The sequence below is a fragment of the Melopsittacus undulatus genome, chromosome 6, assembly GCF_012275295.1.
Source record: "Melopsittacus undulatus isolate bMelUnd1 chromosome 6, bMelUnd1.mat.Z, whole genome shotgun sequence".
Taxonomy (NCBI): Eukaryota; Metazoa; Chordata; class Aves; order Psittaciformes; family Psittaculidae; genus Melopsittacus; species Melopsittacus undulatus.
In genome coordinates this window covers 12,913,079-12,932,079 of record NC_047532.1, presented here as the reverse complement: position 1 = coordinate 12,932,079, position 19,001 = coordinate 12,913,079, and the positions used below count along the sequence as shown (strand labels likewise).

General features: G+C 44.5%; 1 protein-coding gene across 1 annotated transcript in view; it reads right to left on the bottom strand.

Annotated features, from left to right (window-relative positions):
• Positions 1-7,611, bottom strand: part of DAB1 (DAB adaptor protein 1) — a 477,301-nt gene extending 469,690 nt beyond the window's left edge. The window contains exon 1 of the mRNA XM_031050757.2: positions 7,568-7,611. The gene's annotated coding sequence lies outside the window, so the exon portion shown is untranslated. The remainder of the gene's footprint in view (positions 1-7,567) is intronic.
• Between the last annotated feature and the right edge of the window lie 11,390 nt (positions 7,612-19,001).

Below are 19,001 nucleotides of genomic sequence, written 5' to 3'. Positions count from 1 at the left end.
TCAATAATGTGAAGGAAATGATGCATTAGTATCCAACACGACTGTTATAATTTGTAAAGACAGCAGGGATGCTGAAAATCTTTCTTTTTTTTTTTACTATTAACAGTATGTCTGTTCATAGTAAAACACACACTGTACCAAAGTGGGATTATGACTTGAGAGGCCACTCATCCTGATCTCAGGACATGTTCTTCCAAACTCACATGCAATTTACACTTCCTTGTCCACTAACAACTGTTGGGAAGTCATTTGTATGGATAACTGCTATAGACAACTTGTGATTTAACTGAAGTGACACCACCATTACCAACAAAGAACAGACTCTCAATCCTAACTAAGGCTTGACTCCAACTCTAAACAGTCCTCCTGTGCACCAAGCCACAAAGCCTTTTCCCCATGGAAAATACTGAACCAATATAATTTGAAGCATGAATTTAAGCTCATTTGAAAGGCTGAAAACCCATGTGGAGGCACGGTTATTTCAATTGTGAAGTCGCAATTTTCAGTTTAGCTTTAGCTAACTGAAGGCATTTAAACATTAAATCTATATAAGCCAGTCCTAATCTGAAAGACGTTTCTGATAAGGGCCTCTACCAGCTTAACAGTGTAGGGGAAAAAAGATCAGTTTAAAGGGAGACTTACTCAGTGATCATGTACATCTCAGACTTATGACTGGAGGGACTTTGGCCTAGTGACAGTAATGACACACTTTAACACAAGCCTGACATCATATCTTCATTTGCCAGATGAATAAGATTTCACATTGGAAAACAGTAATGACAACAAGTTAATATTTTCAGTAAGAAGTTATGTGCCCAAAGAGCACTTGACCTTCACTGTTATTTCCACCCAGCTTGCAGTAAACCACCTGAGTGTGTACAAAATGTAATGAATAAAGAAATATTAAAAGTGATAGAACATTATCAAAGTAGGTCACAATCCAAACAGCACCATCACGGTGAAGATGATGCTTGCAACTCCATCACTCACAATCCTTCTCACACAGGATGAGCTACTCTGTAATTTATTTTGCCTAACAACAGCTTCTGTCCATATTCTCTCTCGCTTCATCCCCAAAGACTCTATTAACGCAGCCCACTGTGCCGCATGACCGCATAATGCCCACATGAGGCATGAAATGTCACAGATCACAGCTTTACACCTGGCCAACATAATATATTCATCAAATCCTTCCAAGCAGTGGAAGCATTTGTTGTTATTTTGTGGGTCAAGCCACACAGAGGCAGATGGAATGGGCACTTTATTTACATGTGAAGTCCCTAGGCCCATACATTTTATTTATGATGAACAAAATCTGGGCTTACACAGTCATCTAAGAAGCTTTGAACCAAAGACGTTGTTATTTTACCAAGATAAGGAAGAGTGGTTTCCTCCAATGCTTCTGCATGACAATGAAGATTCATTTTGCTCCTTAACATTACATTCCACATACTCTGAACATCTTAAAAAGCTCAGAGCTGGGATTTTGATTCACATCCTGAGAGGAGATCCGCATAATTAAGGCCCACCTGTATGTTAAGGCAACTCCAACAGACAGGAACAGAATAATGAGACTCCCCAGCTGCACCGTAAGCCTGGGTAACACAGAGTGGAGTGGTCAGCTCTTCCTTTTAAGCAGAAATTCAAGACACATAGATGTAGATATTTGCTTTACCCATCCTTCCATGGGCTACAAAACAATCTAAAGCATCCACAAAGACAGGAAAATGTAGAAAGGAAATCCTTGGATGCAAAAATGTATCACTTCATACATTATGTAAATTTTGAGTGATTCCAAATCAGCATTTTTAATTATTGACATTGATGTTACCATGAGGGTTTGGTGGAAATTTTGACATAAATAGCAAAAATCTCTGCTATAAGGAGAGTATTAACCCTGTTAGCTTTTGATTATCTGTGTTGCACATGAATATTAGTAACATGGGTAGCCTAGAAGCCTAGCCTGCTTATGTTTCAGCTTGCAGGAAAACAAAATCTCAAGACAGGACTTCTAGTAGAAAAGAAAAATAAAGAGCTATCTACTATTACACTGCTCTTCATATACTTCTAATAACACGGATGCATGGATGTTAATATGCCTGCATCATATCTCAGCTCTCAGCAGCAGCCACTGCTTCATGACCTCTCAGACAGACTTCAAGCCCTTTGATGAACACACTAAAAGGTACCTCGGTAGATGCAGAGCAATCCTTCAAGTTCGCAGAACTGTATTTCGACTGAATCACAAACGCACCATCCCAAAACCTCCAAAAGAACATGAAGCCTCTTCTCCCTCTGAGAAGCATATTGCAATCCTACTGCTTTTATAGCTTAGATACCACAAAGCACTGATATTAACACATATGCATAAGTGGACAGCTTCTTACATAGAAGATCAAGTTCAGATAGCTAAAATCATTATTATAGAGGAGAAAATGTTTTACACATCAGCTCCTTTCTCCTGAAACACCAGTTTCTGTATCATCTGCTTATTCTTGACAGACAATTCTTCAACCCACAGTCCTAAAACAGGGGAGAGAACCATCATGCTACAGCTTAGGGAAGAGGAGAGAAATGGCCAACTCAGACTGTATGGGGACTTCTCCAAACAAAGACCATAGCTAATCTAAACTGGAACTGGGATTTGTTAGACTTTGAAATGTGCCATTGCAATGTCTTCTATTCATTGACGCAACCTGATGTAAAGATCACCTTGAGTCACCACGGTGGACCATGTCATATAATACTCAGCCACATTACCTAAGGTTGACAGAGTTTAAGAAGAACCTGCAAGTAATAACATGCATGCAAAGACATGACTACTAACACAACAAAATTCCAGGGAAGGGAGGAGGAATGGTGCAAGAGCATCTTTAGCTACCACTCCACAAAAAGGAAGTAGAAAGGAAATATCAAGTAATGCTGAGGGTCTGGATTTCCTTTCAGCTTAGCAACTCAAGGTGAAGAAAAGCCCTGGGCACATGGAGTTGCAAGGGAGGAGTGCCCGAAGAGACTTGAGCCTGCAGGGAGGAAAGCACATTGACCAAAGCACCATATCCTAAAGGAAGGTAAAGCATTCACTTCATCCTCATGACGAAGTGAAAGCTCAGGCTTTCAAATGAGATGTAAAAGAGAGCCCTGACCATTCATCATCATTAAAGATCCCATGACAATTCTTGCAAGAGTAAAAATGTTAACTAACATGTCCTGGCCAATATCCAACTCAGATAATTGCATTCTGCTTCCTAAATTCCCCTTACAGTTTCAATTGGATTAGTTTTTCTTCATTCCTCTTCCCTAAACCCCTCCTGCATAATGCTTCCAGCCCAGAATGGCTGCTGTATTCCACTCCAGAGGTGTGTGAATTATCAGTGTTGTGCAATCCCAACATACATTCTGTATACATTAATCAAGGAAAATGCTTTGGGAGCTGGAGTAAAACCCTCACCTCTCACTGCAGAGCATTTAACTTCTCAAATGAGAAATCCCACTGATGTTATAAGATTCTTTATTCCTAAAATATAGCCCTGCAAGGAAGGGTAGAGGTACCAAACGCAGACTTCTGCCAGTTAGAAACATCCTTTGTTGGGCCTTGTCCTGAGTTTAAGGAGCCAGATGCAGTTGCTTTGACTTCAATAGAACTCTGCTACATTAAAACAGGAGTAAATATTCACACAGTATTTTTCCACTAAGTCACTCATGTTTAAATGTTGCAAGAATCAAAGTTGGCTGTTGAATCATCAATCTGTGGATAGGAGAGAGGAATATCAGAACATATTCTCCTCACTTCTAACTGGCTTGCACAATCTTCATGCTATTTTAAAGGAAAGTTGGAAGTTCTTTAACCTGGCATAGGGAGGAAAAATGGAAAGTGCTGTGAAATATGAATCTCCTGATGTCTGTAATGTGTACTCAACTGTAAGTACTCACAATACCATGGAGGCAAACCAAAAAGTCCTGACCCAATGCATTTTACAAACAGGAGGAGCAAAGGTGATTTATGTGCATAAAAGCAAAAACTGACAAGCCTTTGATTTTCTTGTAGAACAATCCCAAAACGATTGTCAAGAGGTTTTTTGCCCTCTGCACTTCCCATAATGGGACCATTTTATCCAACAAGCTGTTTTATAGACACCATATATAGGGTCATTTCCATCTGCTATCCAGGTTACTCAAAAGAATACTTTTCATTCCCTCCTCCAAGAGCTCATAGCAGCAGAGAACTGCTTGTTTTCATTTCCAGCCTGCTTCTGCATCCCTGGTGAAGTGTAAAACCCCAATCGTGTCACCTACTTCACTCTTTAGAGCTCTGATAGCAGAAGGACATCCTTAAAAATCCTAGAGCACAACTGTAGTCAGATGAATGGGGAACACCGAATATACTCATTTTGGCATTTCCTCATGAGGATCACAACCCTCCTCCCTTCCCCCTTGTAGACACTGAATAGGTGTCACTGTGAAAGCATTGTATTTGCCAGCTCCAGGCTGGGTTCATTGCAACTTCATGCTTTCTTCTCTGTACCAGGTGTGGAAGGGGTGATGTGGGACCTCCAATAGCATCCTACTTTCAGTGGCAAATCCTAGTACTAAGGGATGAAAGTACATGGTGATATTATAGGTTTGTAGCAGGTTTGTGTCAGGCACAAGCATGCCTTGGGTTCATCCAGTGAGCACAGATGGATCTGCAAAGGAATTTTATGTCAGACTCAGATGGTTAAAGAAACACAGACTATGTTTCTGATCTGCAGCACACATACAAATTTAGTAGGGAGAAAGCTTATCAGAAGTGACTGACTCCAATTTTCTGCCATTCTGGGTACCAGTTTTGACTCCAGCTCAGCTCCTCTTGCACACAGTAGCTGACATCAACACTGGAAATGATACCCATCCTCAACCATATACTCACCTGTTCCCATAGTTTCACTTCAGTGGAGAAACAGGCTTGAACAGAACACTGAAGTTGGCATCCTTAAGGTAAGTAGTGCTCAAGATTACTTGGCATTTCTACAGTAAACACAGGGTTGAAAGCTTAAATCCTTCCACTGAAATTTAATCTCAAAAGTGTACAAGTGAAGTGGCTTCACTAGAATAAGATCTCAGCCCCTCCTTCCTTCCCATTTGCATCCCAAGACTACTCTATCTGGAGTGGAAACATTGGCATTAGTGTGCTCTGAAACGCAGTAGTCACTGCTACTACAATCAATACAGAATTAGCATGACTACAGGAACAGAAGCTTGGGATTAGAGAGAACTAAAAATGGAAGGATTTCCTTGCCCTCCTCTCTGCAACCCAAGGAACCCTTCCAAAACCTGCCTGTAAACAAGTTCATTCTCTGGCAGCTTTCTGGAGGAGATCATTACAGAGGCAAAGTGAGAGAGCACCAGGTGACACTCTGCAATAAGCATCTGTCAGTCAAGCAGGTGTCACCCCACAAGTCACCCCAAGCACTCCTATGATCCAGAAGGAGGGTGCTGGACACAGTGGGTTTGCTCAGAGCACTGCTAGAACGATCAGATCAAAGCTGTACTTCAGCCAGTGTCATGATACATTAATATCTTGTTACTTAAAACAGAGTCATCCTCTTGGCCCCTCTCTGCTTCAAGCAGTTTATACATTTAATTCAAGAGATATGTGTTTGTTTACTAGAGCAAACAAAAACCAGTCATGAAGAGCTGCAGTTAGAGGGAAGTATGCAACCTGCTTGCCTTCCACTCAAAGCTGAAAGTTTAGCACTAAATATTGACATTAGAAGGTAAGCAGCTTAGTTCCACTGCTGCTTTTCACATCTCCCAAGTACCCACTGGAGAATCTGGTGCAAGATCACAGGAGGAAACGTGCTGACCTACACTGTGACTTCAGCATTCCATCCCATAGAAACCACCATCTGAAATGTGCTGGGGTTCCTCAGAATAAGCCTTCATCACTCCATTTGCCAACACCACCAACCTCAGGCATCTTTTTCCCTTTCATCTCTAGTTCTCCTTGCCTTCATACCTTGCAGCATTACAGGCAGAGTAACCCAAGCATAGAAGAGAATGGTGGTATCATGTACCACTGCACTCTACCTGGTTAAGGAAATATATCCAAGCAGCAGCCCTCACTGAGAATTCAAGAAAGAAGAAGGGGAAAGAAAAAGAAGAAAAAGAAGAACAGAAGAACCTGTTGCAAAAAGGAGAAAAAGAATTCTATTCAAATAAAAGCTTTAGGTTTGGGGCTCTTTTTACTTAGATTTTGGGTTTAGATTTACCACTCCTGCATACCTACAGGCAGTTTAACACCACAATTTAAAAAGCACAGACAAATCAGCTCAGATTCTTTAAATCCAACATGATTATTTCCCATAGAACTATTGAAGTCTACTGAAAGCGTAGCTGCAGCCATAGAGGGTTATTTGCTCCAAGGACCTTTTTAATATGGCTGTATTGTAATACTGCAGTGCAAAAGCCTCTCTGGGCATAAAAAGCGATTGAGCTCAGAAACACAACTTGTGGGCAATGAAAAATACATTTGCTTCAATTTGCACTCATTTAATAATAGCATTATTTAAACAGATCAGTTAAAAGGACTATCCTCAACAGACAGCAGTGCACCTCTTCTCCTGAGGCTCCCAGGGCACCGAAAGCTATTCTGCTCTGCAAAACCAAACGCTCAAAGCAACCAGCAGCACTAGAAAGACCATATTTAAACGGGAGGAAAAACACTCTGTGGCTGACCAGAACCAGAAAAAGCAGCCCCTCTCTGTATCCTACCCCCACCATTTCACTTTAAAGCTGCCATATATTTCACCAGCAAAGAAAACGATATTCTTCCAACAGAAGTAACAACATATCTGTCATCACACTTTGATTTTCATTCACAATCCAAAGCACACTGAATTTGCACACACTAGGAAACGGCTACTGGGTGCGTGCTGTACCACATCACCAGTCAAACCCCATTTATCCTCGCCTAATTATTCTCCTACAAGGTTATGCCTAATTGCCCACTAAGCTCACCCATTCATCACCTACACTAGAAGCAGGCGTTGAGAAAAAGCCTGAAAGGCAACCAAATATTTACTCGCGTTGCAAATCTGAAGCCGAGCGGGGACAGAGCCGCTTCAAGTTGCTCCTTCCCGGCTGCGCACAGTGCATGGAGAAATCCCCGCTCAAGTCACACACACACAAACACAAACCCGGGGAAGAAGCCGGTGCCTCCCGTTCGCTCCCCACCGCTCCAAGTTGGCTCTGGAAGTGTTCAATTATTCCACACGCCGCAGAGCTCCGGGTTCCCCGAGCGGAGCTGCCGCTCGCATCCCGCCGCTCGCACGCACGTCCCGGCCGCCAGCCGCGGAGGCACCAGCCCGGCTGGGTCCCGTCTCCCCCCGCCTCGCTCGCTGCCGCCCGCCCGCCAGCGCCTCCCTCCCGGCAGACAAAACTTTGCGCTCAAGTCCTCGCCTTTCCCTCCGCACTGGGGTGCGCGGACGCGGAGGCAGCGGCCACCCCACCCCCGCCACCTGCGCAAGTGAGGGGCGGAAGGGAATGGGCGCAGCCCCCTAAACCGCGCATCCCCGCGGCTCGCTCCTACCTGCAGCCGGCGCCGCTCCCCGCAGCGCCCCGCTCATCCTCCTGGCTTGGTGCGGAGGGCTGCAAGCCCCCTCCTTCCTTCCTTCCTTCCTTCGCTTTCCCTTCCTTCACGTCCCCTCGCTCCCGCTGCTGGACGCGGATCCCCGGCGCTCCCCGCGCAGCAGCAGCCCCTCGGCGGCGGCGGTAGCGCCGATCCCCTGCAGCCACCGCGCTGCTACCGCATTCCCCCTAATAGCGGGGCGCGGCTCGGAGCCCCCCTCCCCGCCCGGCACAGCCCGGCCAGGCCCGGGGGCAGGAGGCGGCGCACGGCGAGGACCCCCCCTCCCCTCTCGCCCAGCAGCATCGGCCCGGCCTCCTCAGTCGGGGCTCGGGGCTTGTTGTTGGGGGGTGAGTGCGGGGCCGCGGCTTCCAAATCGCTGTCTGCCAGCCCGCACCCCCCGTAAACCCTCCCGACACCCAGCGACACCTCTCCTATGCCCACTCTCACCATCATCTGCTGCCCTGGCTGCTGTCTCCTCCTTCTGCCCCAGCGCCGGCAGGTAATCTGCGAGGAAGTCGCCGAAGTCATTGCAGCGCACAGGTAGAGGGGCCGGGCTGCCCATCGCACCTGGCCTCCTGGCGGGGGGGCTGCAGTCGAAAGCTGCCTCGGAGGAATAGGACACCCGAACCGCTGCCCAACCTGGGCAGCAGCATCCCTCTCCAGCGGTGCCTTTGGGCAGCAGAGATGGGTCTCCCAGATCAAGTGTGGACACTAAGAGGCGTTCTGGGCCCAGTGGGATGTGGCACCGCGTTTCCTTCCCATGCTGATTTCTTTTCTTTGGCCAGTTCTGCCTGGCTCTCCCACAGGAGGTTTCCTTCCTTGCTGCTGCCTCCCCCGTGCAGGGAGAAAGAACATAGATGTCTGCTGTTGCTGCTTGAACACGGACTTTGAAGGCAGAAATACTTTTGAGTGACAGCTTATAGCCACGGTAGATCAAACTTCCCTTTTTGTTCACAGTTTGATGTTAAGTGTCTCTCTCGGAAGCTCTGACCTAACCCAGCTCTGTCGATAGGCAACTGGCCTGCTGGGCAGCCTTCAGGAAGGAGAATCACTGTCTGTGTTATAGGTATCTGCTTGCTCTTTGGATCCACTCTTCCAATGGGATGTCACCAAACAGCAAAATTAATCCCTGGTGAGAAAGAAATTCATGTGTTAACTTGCAAAACCATAGCAGTGAGACAGTGATTGGAGTTTCTGTCTAATTCTAGGAGATCAAGCTTGTAATAGCTACAGAATGAGACTTAAGCTGCTTTGCATTTTCCCTCATCTGTAAGATCATTAAAGCATCTGTGGATATTGCACCTCGCAGGGGAGGGAGGGAGGGAGCCTTGCTGGGGGTGTTAATAGTGGCTGAGTTCAGTGGCCAGGGACGTGTGACAGGGTGTTAACCTTTGGTCACTGTGACCCAACACATTTGACTAAACCATTTTTCCTGGCCCCAATCTCTTACCAGCTCTCCCATGTCACATATTTATTACAAGAGCAATAGCTCTTCCTGCTTATAGGCTTCTTGCATGCAAACCTTGAGCCCTTTGACAATGGCTGTCTCAGACATTTCGTTATCCTTAACTCATGGGTGATAAAAGACAAATAAAGCTGTCAAATATCCTATTGATTATGTGATGGAGGTGTCCCCCAGTTGCCCTCCTTATGTTGAGTTTCTCCCGTTCTGTTTCTTTTCTGGGGTTTGGGTGAAGATGGAGAGAAGAACCATGCCTACAAAACAGCACTGAACTTTCAGTCTGTCAGCCCAACCTGCTCCAACCTCACAACATCTGTGTGAGGAATACAACTCTTGGCCAAAATATATGGCAAATCTCAAGCCCTGTTTTTCTGCTGTTCAATTACAGTGTCTCTGACTCCATGATAGTTTTGTTCTTAAGTAGGGTACAAAGCAGGATCTGAGAGATAAGGGTTCAGCTTCCAACTCCAGTGTAGATTCCTTCCTGCTTTTAGCAAAAACGCTTGCTAAAGACAGATAAGATCATCCCAACAGGATGATCAGTTGGGTTCAAAAGTTTGCTGTTGGCATGATTAACTCCCTGAGCTTTGGGAAGGCTCTCAGCTTGCATCAGGAGAGTGTTTGTACCAAGAGGCCAGGTTGAATGGGACTTTTTACAAGGGCATGTAGTGATAGAGCAAGGGGAAAGTTCTTCCCTGCAAGGGTGCTGAGGCGCTGGCACAGGGTGCCCAGAGAAGCTGTGGCTGCCCCATCCCTGGCAGTGTTCAAGGCCAGGCTGGACACAGGGGTTGGAGCAGCTGCTCTAGTGGAAGGTGTCCCTGCCCATGGCAGAGGGTTGGAACTGGATGAGCTTTAAGTCCTCTTCCAACACAAACTGTACTATCATGATTTATGATTACAATAAGGAGCATCAAACATACAGCTGCTTATCTGCAATCCTATCCAAAGAGACACAAAATCAGGAAGAGCTTGCAAAACATCCCTGGAAAAGATCTAGATGCAAGTGACATGAATTTCCATTCCTTAAACACAGATGTCTGAGCAAAAAAGCCATGTAAGCGCCTCTGAATGAGAGAGGGCTGGAGAGCCACCTGAGCTCCTGTGCCTCTGAATCAGCTGGGGAGCAGAGTGCCATGAACAGCTGAGCAAGCGAAGGAGCAAGCCCCGGGAGAGGGAGCAGGAGCAGAGATGCTGCAGTGCACAACTGCAGGGAGGGACTGATTATACTCGTCTTGGAGCAAGCAGAGTTTGAAATGGAAATGAGGAGATTTCCCTGCCACACTCCCCAGCAGTTACAGTAAACATTGCTTGATGACAACAGGGAAGCAGGCAGCACGCAGCATGAACTTTGTTTAGGTTCACTGTTATTCAGCTCATCTCAGAGGTTCGTTTAATTGTTACCCAAAAAGTTCCATACTGTAATGAAACCCTAAGCAGAAGCTACTTCTGCCTTCACATCATGATTATGGAGGCTTCCCTGCATGTGGAGACTTTGGCTTTTGTACCCAAAGCAGAGCAAATTACCAGTTCTTTACACAAGTCCCATCCTTATGGTCTTGGAAACCAAATACCACCTGTGATGCAATGTGAAAGCCTCTAGAGACAGCAATTAAATAGCCCTCACATCTGAGCTGCACTGCTTCCTTTTGCAGTCAGGCATATTTGAGAATGTGGTGCCTACTCAACCCAAGATTCCCATAAGGAAACAAAACCCACCTTCACTGGTGTACTTCAGGTCTCCCTGAACCTTCAAAACTTCCAGGCGAGGATCAATGCAAACGTCTAGCAGACTTCCGCCTCTGCCAGAAAGAGACATTCAATTTGTCTTGCCATCATCCTTCCCCCCAGCTTGGGGATACTTTTCCTTCTTTTTTATGACTTCAGGAAACTCCTGGCTTTCTCAGCTAGGACATGTATCTGCTGATGGCACCTGAAAAAGAAACCTCTGATCTCTGATTTAGTGACACAGAAGTACCGACACACATGCCCAGGAATGCCACGAGTCTCATGGCGATAGGTAGATGTTCTGAATTTTATGCTGTAATTCTTTTACTTCAGCACTTCTCATCCATGGATCTCATGGATGGGAACATACTGGTGTCATTACACCATTTTAGCAGGCTGAAGTGAGGTAGCTCCTGTATGACTAGTGGCACTGTTTGGAAGTAAACCAGGTAGCATGACTTGATATCCTTCAAGTGCAGAGTGATTTGAATCCTTAGGTAGACTACAAAGAAGTCTTTTCTTTTCTTTCTGGAGGTTTCCTTTTGACCCCGGTTACAAGGAATATCCTATAACCAGCAATCAAAAGCAGGAGACTCTTTCATCAGGACTGACAGTGAGTAGATGGCAGTGCCCTGTGTTCCTGCTGCTCCCAGTGCCCCAGACTCCCTGCAGCCAAGCAGCTCCTTTCTAGCTATTTCCCCTTTACTCCTGGGGTGGAAGAAGGGAGCATTGGTACAACATCCCTTCCACTTCTATCAGAGACAAATGCTTAATGTTTTCTTTATGACTTCCTGACAAATACAGTAAGTTAAAAGGGATTTCTGAGATACTTCCCAATGAAATGCATTGCATCACTGTAGCATCCACCACATACACTTAACTCTAATCTTTACATCAATATTCTGGTGCCAGCATTAGTCTGGATTTACATCCACCATATACATAAAAGACATAATATACGCAAATATACATGCCCACCCCCTTCATCCACTGAAAGGATAATTTAGTAGATATATGTAGTAGTCACCTGCAGAAAATACTGCTTCCCAAAGCAAAAGTCAAGTAAAACCCATTAATAGTAATTGCACTATTTCTCCCTTACAGCATATTCCTCCATATGATTTCTCTACAGGAAAACACAGAAGATGTCCTTTTCCTGCCTCGTGTCCCCTCTCCAAGATCAAACTTTCATAGCTTAACTGTGAATTAAGAAAAATAAACTTAAAAACTGGCATTTACATTGGGCAATATTATGTTAGGACACAGTTATAGCAGTGGCAATCCTGTAGTCATCCAAGCAGGGAATAAAACCAATACATATTTCTTCAGTCACACATAAACTAATTCTAAAAATCAGCTCTTTCCCGACTGGAGTTTATATTCTCTTCATAAAAATAGGATGGCAGCTGGAGGGGAATTCATACTTACAACTAATTTAACAATAAATTAATGCAAACCATACACAATGTGGAGGGCTGTTTTACACAAATAAAGATGCTAAATTCAGCCAGGAAGTTATTTGCTGGGAATTATTCCCTTAGTTCTGTTGGTTCCTGAACCTTTATGAGGGTTCTCTGGAAAGCAGAAAAAACTCAAGCATCTGCAAATCAAAAGAGCATCAAAAGTCAAAGGAGTCCCTAAGGGAGATGAACTTCAATCCCAAAGCAGGGTAAACGAATGGAATTATTTACAGTGGAACATTATCATTTGTGATGATATCTGATTCATTATTTAATCACACACTGGGTCTCCCTCGTAGGCTCTGGTAGACAACAGAGCCATTTTGTTCTGCCTTTTACCTGCCATGTATATATGGAAATAATACACCTGATTTAACATTTCAATGCATCGTGCAGGCTCCTGCCTATGTTTCAAACCTACTAGTTTCCTCCCACCTTCTCAGAGGGGATACACAGATCTCAAGGTTGATGAAATGCCCGAGTACAGATGACTCCTCATCTCTTTGATCCCTGGATAGCTGGCTGGCACATTCCCCTCCGGACTTCTTCCTCTTTTGAGCAGGGAAAAGACCCTCAATGGAAATTCAAGTCAAGAGCCAGTGTGTGCTCGGTGGCACATTGGACTGAGATGCTGTTAATTGCCACATCACCTTCCATGGCAAACTGAACTGTTTGTAACAGCCCAGGAAAGCAGGCAGAGGGGTTTACTGCAAGAGGTATTAGGGCAAACAGCAGCAGCACTGTACAATCCAGTACAAGAAAAAATGCATCCTGCTTATCACCACTTGGCATTTGGTTCTGTAGCACTGAATTTTCTTATTGGCAAGCTGAGAAGAAAAAGGCAGGTTTGTGTTTCAAGAGTGTCTTGCACAACAGCCTAGAAAGGATGAGCTCTTTGTTCCAGAGCACTTCAGCAAAATGGACTCAAAATCATGATTACTTATATCTAAGCCTTAGTTTCACTGTTTATTGCTGTTTTCAGTATGATCTCATGCTGAAGACATCCAATATTCAAGCTAAGTTTCAAGAATCTCATGCTTTCCTTCACAATTTGCATAACCATGTGTGTCAATTGAATGCTAAGCTTAAACACCTCTTGGCTTAATCCCCTAATTTGCCTGGGTGGTGGAGGGGGGACGAAACGAGGGCGGTTCTGTTCAGCAATGCAAAGCAGCCAACGGAAGATGCCGCCAGGATTAACATAATCCAACTGCTATAACGGTTCAATTTGGAGACTAAAGATGATAAAACCTATTTTCCTTGTCAATCAATCATTGTGATGGACTTGCAAAAAAATGGGGTGCAAATCAGGGCAAGTTAATGAAATCAGCAGAATTATGTCAAATGACAGTGCTGAGAATGAGGCCTTGTGTTAGGAGCATCCCACGATTGCTGTGAAGGGAAGTCAACAAATTGTAAGAAACCATATAATTAAGAGCTTATCAAAGCACTTTATCCCATCAAGCACTACCTTACAGATAGCAGGTATTACTTTTATTAACACTTAAGAAAATGAAGAGCAATGAGGATGCTTGAAACATCGAAAGCACTTGGAGCAAGCCAGGAACGGAAGCTGACATACCACTGTACATCCTCACTGATTGAGGAGGTTACCCAGGGAAACAGGAGAAAAAGAGTCATCACTGACTGAAGCTGATACAGGGTCTGCTGTCACTGCCAGTACCATCTGTGAGCAAAGCCCAGCTACAGACCGTGTCCTGGGCTGCATCACCAGCAGTGTGAGCAGGAGGTCAAGGGAGGGAATTCACCCCATCTACTGTGCTCTAGGGGCAACACGAGGGACATGGAGCTGTTGGAGCAAGTCCAGAGGAGTCAATGAAGACGCTCCAAGGGCTGGAGCAGCTCTGCTCTGGAGCCAGGCTGAGAGAGCTGGGCTGGGGCAGCCTGGAGGAGGCTCAGGGGAGACCTGAGAACAGCCTCTAGTGCCTACAGTGGCTACAAAGAAAGCTAAAGAGAGGCTTTTATAAGTGTGTGTAATGATAGACAATGAGAATGGCTTTAAACTGACAGAGGGGAGGATTTAGATAAGGTATTAGGAAGAAGCTCTTCCCTGTGAGGGTGCTGAGGCACTGGCACAGGGTGCCCAGAGAAGCTGTGGCTGCCCCATCCCTGGCAGTGTTCAAGGCCAGGTTGGACACAGGGGCTTGAAGCAAGCTGCTCTAGTGGAAGGTGTCCCTGTCTGTGGCAGGGGTTGGAACTGGATGAGCTTTAAGGTCCTTTCCAATCCAAACCAGTCCAGGATTCTATGAACTTCCTTCCTAACTGCTTCTGCTGTTAGTATCATCCCACCACCTGTCCCTAGGAGAACAATTATATGCTCCAGCTCCTTCCTTTCCTATTGTGATGTCTCAAATAATAAGAGTGTTTTCAAATATTGTCTCACAAAAAGCCAGGACTTTCAGATGGTGATTGCTGAAAATGAGGATTTTCCACTGGAAGAGTGAACAAATGTCACTAACAAATGCAAACCTACAGGCTGTGAACAACCCTCCATTGCATTACAGGGGATGTCATACTCAGTTTGACTTGATTTTCCAAACTCATTTCATCCTGGTACTGCACACAGCCTGATGAAAACTGTATTAGCTTCATTGACTGTAGGTGATTTCTTAATAGGTGATTCCCATTCCTCTAATAACCCATTCCCACCTTCCTCACCTAGGATGTACACGGAGCCAACAGAGACCTTAACACAGAGTCTGACACTGACAAATGCCTCTTTTTGATCACTTGAGGTTGTATGAATCTATCACATGCACATCAAAATCAAAAGTAAAGCCAGGGAAGCATTAATTAAAGCATATCAAACACAGACTTGACAAGACTATGATTTAAGTATAAAACTGCCTGAAGAATTGTAATTCAATATTTTCATTCATAACCTACTTTTTTGTCTCACCGTACAGATTTCAGAAAAGGGAATGTTCTCCCCTCCACCTCCTTCATCTGTTTCACTTTCAACTTGAGCTGGTAAATCTGTCTTAGCATTGCCTATGAAAAAAGGTGACATAAATTGCTCAGAGGGTTGAAAGGGAAGGAAAACTTGTAAACAAGTTACCTATTCTCATACTATCCCCTAATACCAAAGGCAGGAACAGCAGCACGTATTTCAGAGGACGCAGTTTCTTCTCCAACTACAAGTCTAAGATTACTCCATGAAACATTTAATGCTGGTTCCCCTGTGATTCTTTATGAAGATTACCCTACACCACGAAATCATTCAAAAAGAGCACAGCCATTCCCCAAAAAGCTATCAGGTATAGTTGGTTTGATCAGTAGGGAACAGAAAGGCCTGATTTACCCAGGCTTTAGAGTGGATGTTAATCTGATGGATACAAATGTTTTGGACTAGAAGCCTTGAGACTAAAAACTCCTGATACTCCCTTTCTGATACTTCCTGCTCCAGGTTCAGCTAGAACCTGAAAGTCTGGGAGGCGCATGAAATCTACAAAGAATAAGAATTAAACATGTATCTATGTAACGTAACTCATGTAACTTCTACTGAACTTTGTGAGAGAGTCCACTGTGGGCAGGAACAGGAACACACATGGTACAACAGGTAACTGCTGTAATAGTAGCCCAGAAGTGAGTCAAAGGACTAGCACTCTATGTGGGCATACAGCACCTCCTGGATTAATCTGTTAAGTGCTTTCCAGCCCACCTTCCATCCTTTAATGTCAGAAAGGTGAATTAGAATACTAAAGGCCAGCTGGGACTGACATTTGACATCAGTGGAGATGAGGAACACCACCTTGGAGTCGGAGTCTGTTGGGAAGGGAATACTAAGATCCCTCTAATACCTTGCCATTTCTCTTTTTTCTTGGCTCTAGGTATAGCCTCTTTCTCCCTCTTAATTTCAAGCTTGGCTTTTTGTCTTTTTACACTTCTGTGTACATAACCCTCCTCTGTTTGCTTCTGTGACTTCATATACAAAAAAGAGAAATAACACCCTGTTTATCAGTAGGAATTCATCACTTGCACTTTTGGATAAAAATAACTATCTTATATTTCTACTCATGTATCACTGGCATCCAAAACTGCTTATCATGTGAGCCCTGGCATTGTGAAAATGTGATTAAACCAGAATGAGATGGAAAGTTTTCCCCCAGATTGGTAAGAACCGTCCCTGGAAACCTCCCCACTGTCTGCTGCAAACACAGACCTGGCCTGTTGCTCACTTTGTAATCTTCTACAATAGCCACAGTCTGAGGTCTTCACATTTGTGCAGTTTCATGAGGAGTTTACTACCAAGCTATCTTCAGTGTGCTGCTACTCGCTTGGATATGACAGGGAATGAAATTTCATTCACAGCAGGATCATTATTATTATTATTGAGCTGGATACATCTGAAGGAGCACCAGTGTTATCCCAGTGCTCCCATACATCACTTTCACTTCTTTGCCATCTGCTCTTGGAGTTGTCAGTCAAAACAGATCCAGCATTTCCTGTTAGCGTCTACAAGTTCGCTTCTGCTGACCCAGTTTAATGTCATATTTGCCTCCTTTTATGAGTTTATGTGTGCCATTTATCTTATCCCTCCCCACCCGAAAATGTGTACTTTTGAGTATTTGATGCTCATTACTCTTTTTGACAGATCCAGGTACAGCCTGAAAATGCTCCACCAGGCTTCTCTCCATTGACCACATTGATTTATCAGATTAATTTAACTTCTTTGAAGGGACTTTCAGTAATAATCAGCTCTATTGTGTGCAGAAAAGTAATTCTAAATGCAGAAGTGTTAATTAAGATCCAGGGTTCTCATTTGGTCTATTGTTAAGAACAGCTCTTAAATCCAAGCTTCCAAAACCTCAGAGAAGTTCAGAGGTCCCAGAAGCAAAATGCCATCTCTAGCTCTCTCCTTTCCAAATGTATGCAGCTTGTTCAGACCTCTGTCCTTAGTCTTACCCCAAACTATTATAGAGACAAAGCAACATGGCAGTGACAGCATTAATAAGGTAAGACTTCTTGGCACAGGTAATGTAATAGAGATGAATGCAGCCAAACAACAGAAAATAGAATCCCAGACTGGTTTGTGTTGGAAGGGAGATTAAAGCTCACCCAGTTCCAACCCCTGCCACAGGCAGGGACACCTTCCACTGGAGCAGCTTGCTCCAAGCCCCTGTGTCCAACCTGGCCTTGAACACTGCCAGGGATGGGGCAGCCACAGCTTCTCTGGGCACCCTGTGCCAGCGCCTCAGCACCCTCCCAGGGAAGAGCTTCTGCCTAAGAGCTCATCTCAGTCTCCCCTCTGGCAGGTTAAAGCCATTCCCCTTGGCCTGTCCCTACAGGCCCCTGTCCAAAGTGCCTCTGCAGCTTCTTGTTGGTCCCTTTAGGCACTGGGAGCTGCTCTAAGTTCTCCCAAGGAGCCTTCTCTTCTTCCTAAGAAGAGCTCTATCAGCCTGTCTTCATAGGAGAGGTGCTCCCTGTGCAGAGAAGAGACTAAAACTAAACTAGAAAACAGTAGAACATATGCAGGCTATTTAATGAACTACACAAATAGTATTACAATGCACCTAGCCTTTCATTTCTCAAAGTTTCCCCCATTCTCAGTATTGCCATCACTTAATGAATGATGCCTCCCTGTTCTCCAAATGTTGGTTTTAAATGGAGTGCTGTCCTGGAGACCTGCCCTAATGTGAGCAGTGTTAGCACAACTGTATCTTAGTGTGGACAGACAGTGTCCTTTCAGGGATTTCCTAGTCCCCAAGGGGGAGAAGGACTTGGATGCTGTACTTGTTGCTATGGCAGCTACTAAAACTGCTGCTCCCAAGAATTTTTGAATTGCTCTCTGTATTCAAACATGCTTTGAAATAAGGTTAAACCCCAACAGTTCCAGCACTATTAAAGAGCCAGTTATCGACTTCTTTATGTTTTCCAAAATAGAAGTAAAAAATGAGAAGCCCTTAATGTCCCCTCTGCATCTCAGTTGTGTTAACGCTAAATCACAAGCAGTCTGTAAAGATTTTTCAGAGCAGAGATTTGAAACAGCCCTTATAAATAATTTCAGTGATTTATATGATTCAATTAGAATGCACTATATTTCTTTTTCTTGATAATTTCAGACGTGCCTGCCATAAATGTGATCCCTGGTTGGAGACAAGCTGCATATCAAACTATACTTGCCAAAAAAGAATGGTATGAAAATAGATTTCTATGCACTGGGTGTGTATTTATGGGTTCAAAGAGGTGCTTCTCCCACCTTCTCTCACTGCACACATTGCTCATTGGCAGCTGGACCAGAGTGTTGCACTGGGGAAGGCTGCAGATCTGTCACTTGCTCATCCTGATTGTGTCATCCAACACAAGCAGAGACTTCCCCACGCTGTTTTGGAGTCACCTCATTGCATTTTCAGAGAGCTGCTCTCATAACACAGTATGTTGGACCACCCAAGTACTGCTGTCACAGCCAGGGGTGACAGTGGGTCTGAATGAACCTTTGGGTAGGCCACCATGGCTCCCAGAGCTTGCTGAAGCATCCCAGAAGCATTTTTGTGTCCTTATTACGGTATTCATTTCATTATTATAACTGATAATGTAAGAAGAAACATTAAAATCAGTGGACTAGCCCAGATGGAGGGGCTGTCTATCCAGGATTCTGCCCACTTTAACCAAGACCAATGCGTTCAGTTTTGAGATTCAGATGGAGAGGGAATGGTTGATGCTCAAATAAGACCTAGAGAGAGGAAGATGAACATGCACTAAGGAGTTTTCCTCTACAACTAGCCCT